Genomic DNA, 5,000 nt, shown 5'->3' with positions numbered 1-5,000 from the left:
ACGTTAATTCCTCCTTCCTTTTGTTCCGTATTTGCCTGTCTGTCTGTTTGTCTATTTGTGTGTTTGTCTCTCTTTTTGCCAATCTGCCTCTTTCTTCCTCTCTTGCATAATACCCGTGTAAAGACTTCTCTGTTCTCTCTTGTTGCTACTTTCGATATTAATGTACTCGTACGTGTGTGTGTGTGTGTGTGTGTGTGTGTGTGTGTGTGTGTGTGTGTGTGTGTGTGTGTGTGTGTGTGTGTGTGTGTGTGTGTACCTTCACTAATCCGCCGTCGTATATGTATATCCCTTGTTTATTTGTCTTCCCCTTGCTTTAACTATTTCACTTCCACTCCTACTACTAATTCAATCAACAATTTCCTCCTGCTTCTCTCTCCAGGCTCTCTTCCTATATCCACCCTCCGTCTCTTAGCTTCCTCAGCCTCCCTCCCTCACTCCCTCCCTCTCTCCCTCCTTCCCTCTCTCCCCCCATTCCTTTCTCCCTACTTCCTTCGTGTCGTAACTCAAAACTTGTGAAAGAAAACAACACGGTACCTGGAATGTAACTGTGTTGATGTAGACTTGATCCCATTAATGGAGGAAGGAGACTGCGAGTAGGAATGAGGTAGAGAAGGAAGGACAGAGAAACACTGTTATAACGACAGAAGGTAGAAGTGGAGGACTAAGGATTGATGAAAGACCCTTTCTACTCTATTCTCAGATTAGAAAAAATGATCACAGTACCGCCTTTAGCATTCCTGTGAATGTCGAGGAGAATATAACGCTGCATTTTGGCGCAAATGTACGACAAACAGGAAATAAAACACTGCAACAAAGCTAGTGTGTTTCCCTCTGTCTCTGATTTCTTGCTTATCATTGTGTTTCCCTCCTAGCAACAGTCCCCCTGTGGTATGGTATGTACTCGTTTCTCGCCCAGACCCTTGATCTGCCTGTCTCTTGCCTCAGGCCGCTTTGGCTGTTGCGGGAATGAAGAAAACGGAAAGTGTTTGTAAGAAAGTATTTGGTAGAATTCTTTACACGTGAAAAGTGTATCATATTTCTTTTTTCTTCTATTGAAAAAGCGAAGAGAAAGAATCCTGAAGAAGTAGAGAAGTAGGAAAAAAATTGTACTTAAAAATATCCATGTGTTTTCTCAGCCACTTACACACACACACACACACACACACACACACACATATGTCCTGTTCTTCTCGGGTCTCCACATCTTTAAATTTTTCCTAATATCTCATTTCCTAATCACGTGGTTGGTGGAGGTGAAGGTGGGGATAATTTTGATAATGATGATAATGCTGCTGCTGTTGTTAATGATGGGGATGGAGAGCAGGAAGAGGATGGCTCACGAGAATGGTAATAGAGATGATGATAAGATAAATGATTGTATTGAGACTCTTACTGGTCTTCTAACATCATTGCCACCCATAAGTGTTCACAACAAAAACAATTTCTGCTACTACTGTTATTACTACTTCTGCTACTACTACTACTACTACTACTACTACTACTACTACTACTACTACTACTGCAGTTCTTCGGTGTGCTGTCACATCTTGTCCACCAACCACTAGCTTTCGAAAAAAAAAAAATCACTGTGTTGGAATGATCTGCAGCGTCCTATGCATTTTCTTCTTCATGACGTTCATTCGCTTTCTATTTCCTGCCCATATTTATGCGCAACTTTGTCATAATGTGGTGTTTGTACCGGTTCCCAGTATCTGTTCATTTATCATTGACATCTTTTCTCCCTCTACTTGAGTCCTAAGTGCACCGTCCCTTTAGTGCTCAGCTTTCTTCCCCGCCAGGAAAAAAAGCAAACATCGCGGGTGATGTTTGCTACCACTACCACTTCTTCCACCACCACCACCACCACCACCACCACCACCTCCACCACCATCACCATTACCATTACTACTACTACTACTACTACTACTACTACTACAATTCTGTTGGTAGTATTGTCGCTGTTGGTCTTCCTCCTCCTCCTCCTCCTCCTCCTCCTCCTCCTCCTCCTCCTCCTCCTCCTCCTCCTCCTCCTCCTCCTCCTCCTCCTTTTATTGAAATTTGATTAATCTAATATCATCTTATTGCCATCTCGATTTTACTCTCTAGATTTGATGAGTTTGAATTCCCCACATGAGAGAGAGAGAGAGAGGAGAGAGAGAGAGAGAGAGAGAGAGGAGAGAGAGAGAGAGAGAGAGAGAGAGAGAGTGAGAGAGAGAGAGAGAGAGAGAGAGACGGAAGTACATTAACGTCTACAAATTGACGAATGTATTTTTGCAAGCGGGTAACGTGGCCGCGGGGAAGGAGGTGGGGAAGGTTCTACCGTCATTGTTGACAGAGTGAAGGACGCCGCCGCTACCTCTGAAGCACAGCTTGAAGCTTACGTAGCAAGTAGTGAACTGCACCACCTCTCCCGCTCACGTCTGTCCATTCGTAGAAGGAAAGGTACTATTGGGAAAACTCTATCCTGGTATAAGAAATGCATGAAAAATAAGGAGGTGGAAACTGGTGAACTATTATGATTGCATTGGGAAGCGTTAATCCACAGATAAAGAAAAAAAACACTGTTTTGCGTTACCACTCAGGTTTATACCACGTTAGAGTTTTCTCAATAATGCATGCCATATATAGCTTACATATTCTCCGCCATGCCTACAAATGTTACAATAGTGGCGTGGAAAGTGAAATTTTCTCACTAAAACACACACACAAAGGAATTATAAATTTATGAGAGATTGATCGTCTTTTTTCTTATTTTTCCTTTCAGAGCTGTGGAGCATTGCTTGTCTCCAGGGAGTATGTGTCACTGTTTTACTTATGCACATTGTGGGCTTCCGGCAAATTAGGTATAACTGCTGCGTGTTTTCATTCAAAGAGCTGCACCATGAAAGGGACAATAGGCGGCTAAAAATGCAGCTAATACACTGTTTTTGTTGGCATCATTCCCCGCTTCCTCGCTGTTCTTATATTACAAGCGACGGGGAAAGCGCGGATGGTGGTGTGAGAGGGATGGGAGGCGTGGAAGTTATAAGGGAGTTGCCTTGTGGGACAGGTAAGGACATGAGGGAAGCGCGGAGGTTAAGGGGACGTCAGAGGTAAGGACAGGTAAGGACACGTGGAGGGGTGGGGAGCTTGGAGGTTATAGGTGAATAAGGGGTGGGAGAGGTTGAAGGTTAGCGGGGAGAGCACGGGAGGGATGGGATGAGCAACGCGTTTGTCACTACCGTTGCTGACGAGATGCAAACCTGTTATCTGGGTAAATGTTTCAAGGTGAGGCGCTTTCTATTCCTACGGTTGTCACTTCTTTTTTTCGCTTTTTTTTAGGGAAAGTGTCAAGAGAGCTGCCGTATTAGAGCTGTGTGGCGGAGAATGCACACTATAAAACACACTTTCACTTTCGTCACAAAGGCTGGCCATCGTGTTGGTCGCTGATGTTGTTGTGGCTGCTTGAGCGGTCAGGTTACTCTTAAGATTGTGTGTTGCTTTCCTGTTCCCTGATATTTACTGGCTTACGTGTGGTTAGGAATTGTTGTTTTGCTCATCGTCTATCTCCTTCATCACAGGAGGATTTCTTACCACTAGGAATAAAAAGGAATGAGAGAGAGAGAGAGAGAGAGAGAGAGAGAGAGAGAGAGAGAGAGAGAGAGAGAGAGAGAGAGAGAGAGAGAGAGAGAGAGAGAGAGAAAAAACTCACCTTCTGGCGTAATATCGGTGGTTTCATCTTTGACAAATATTCCATTTAAGCCGGTTTGGTTGCGGGTGTCAATGGCTCTGTCATGATGGACGAGGACCAGGTCGGCGGGGGGCTTCGGGTTCGTGACCCGGGAGCTTTAGAAAACCTGGGTCAAGCCTTTTACTTGTGACTGTGGTGGTAGATGTTGGTGGCTTCGTGGTTTTCTATCCCTCGCCACTCTCCGTGGCTGCGAGTGCTCACCCGAACATCCTGCCCTTCACTTCTCACTGGGTGGAAGGAGCCCCTATCCACGTTGTCTCTCGTGTTGCCCACAGGATGCATAGGAGGTGGGGGGCGGAGAGTGTCAGGGATTCTGGGACCTGCTCTGGGAGGCAAAGATGTTGTGGAAGGATTTGTGGATTCCTTCGGTGTAGCACCAGTCTGTTGTGGACTGAGGTGTGTGGTGTCAGTGTTCCTGCTGTCATCCTGCATTACATCCTCTAACGTCGTAACTTTGATGGGACGAAGAACTCCAGTTTTCTGGTCGTTGACAGGGGTTCCAGTAGGTAACCTAAATGCTCTGAGAGTCGATCTTGTAGTCTGACTTCTCACTGTGGGTTTTTGTGTGCTTCTGCTTCTGTCGTGGTGCTGCAGCATGTGTAGGTTAGGGCTGTCTGGATCCTGGAAGTGTTGTGGCAGGTGCGAGAGGAAGACTTCTGGAACAGGAGACACTGCTAATTCTGTCTCCCCGCTGGTCTCGTCGCTGCCCGTCCACGCGTCGCGTTGAGGCACGGGCGACATTGTGATGAGTTACAAGGTGAGAGTTTTGAATTTTCTTCAAACCACCATTAATTGGAAAAGATCACGTCTATGTGAGTTTCCCTATTGGATTGTAATACAAATTAACACTTCTTGATCATAAATGGATCGACAATATTCATTTAGCCACAAGCAATGCGACCAAATTCACTCTGCAAGTAACTAAAAATTTTGTTTCTATTCGACTTCACTCAAGGTGCGCAAGGAATATCAAAGAAAGTGGGGAAGATGTAGAAGCCACGAGTTAAGAGTCCACAAATCCCTCACAAAGTTGGTGAGTTGTAGAAGCTTGTCGGAGGGACGCCGCTGGTCGGCGGTCGACTCTAAACTGGCAGGTGAGATGCGAGTGTCGCGTTTAGGTTACCTCGGCACTTGGCCGCGCGCGGGATGGAGAGCTGCCACTTCGCACTTTCAAGAGTTTCATTTATTTTCCGCCCGTATTTACTAATCGTAGTTGCACATATGTTAACGCAGTGTTTGTAATTACTTATAGGTTTCTGATATCAAAGCT

The 5,000-nt window shown here is 45.4% G+C and overlaps 1 protein-coding gene across 2 annotated transcripts in view; it reads right to left on the bottom strand.

The window, feature by feature from the left end:
* Positions 1 to 5,000, bottom strand: part of LOC135100024 (synaptotagmin-17-like) — a 27,561-nt gene that overhangs the window by 22,126 nt on the left and 435 nt on the right. For both annotated transcript variants that reach the window (XR_010268486.1, XM_064002862.1), the window contains exon 1: positions 3,692 to 5,000. This exon is cut by the window's right edge. The gene's annotated coding sequence lies outside the window, so the exon portion shown is untranslated. The remainder of the gene's footprint in view (positions 1 to 3,691) is intronic.

The sequence above is a fragment of the Scylla paramamosain genome, chromosome 4, assembly GCF_035594125.1.
Source record: "Scylla paramamosain isolate STU-SP2022 chromosome 4, ASM3559412v1, whole genome shotgun sequence".
NCBI lineage: Eukaryota > Metazoa > Arthropoda > Malacostraca > Decapoda > Portunidae > Scylla > Scylla paramamosain.
The sequence above is the reverse complement of the archived record's forward strand: the minus strand, read 5'-3'. Positions and strand labels throughout refer to the sequence as shown.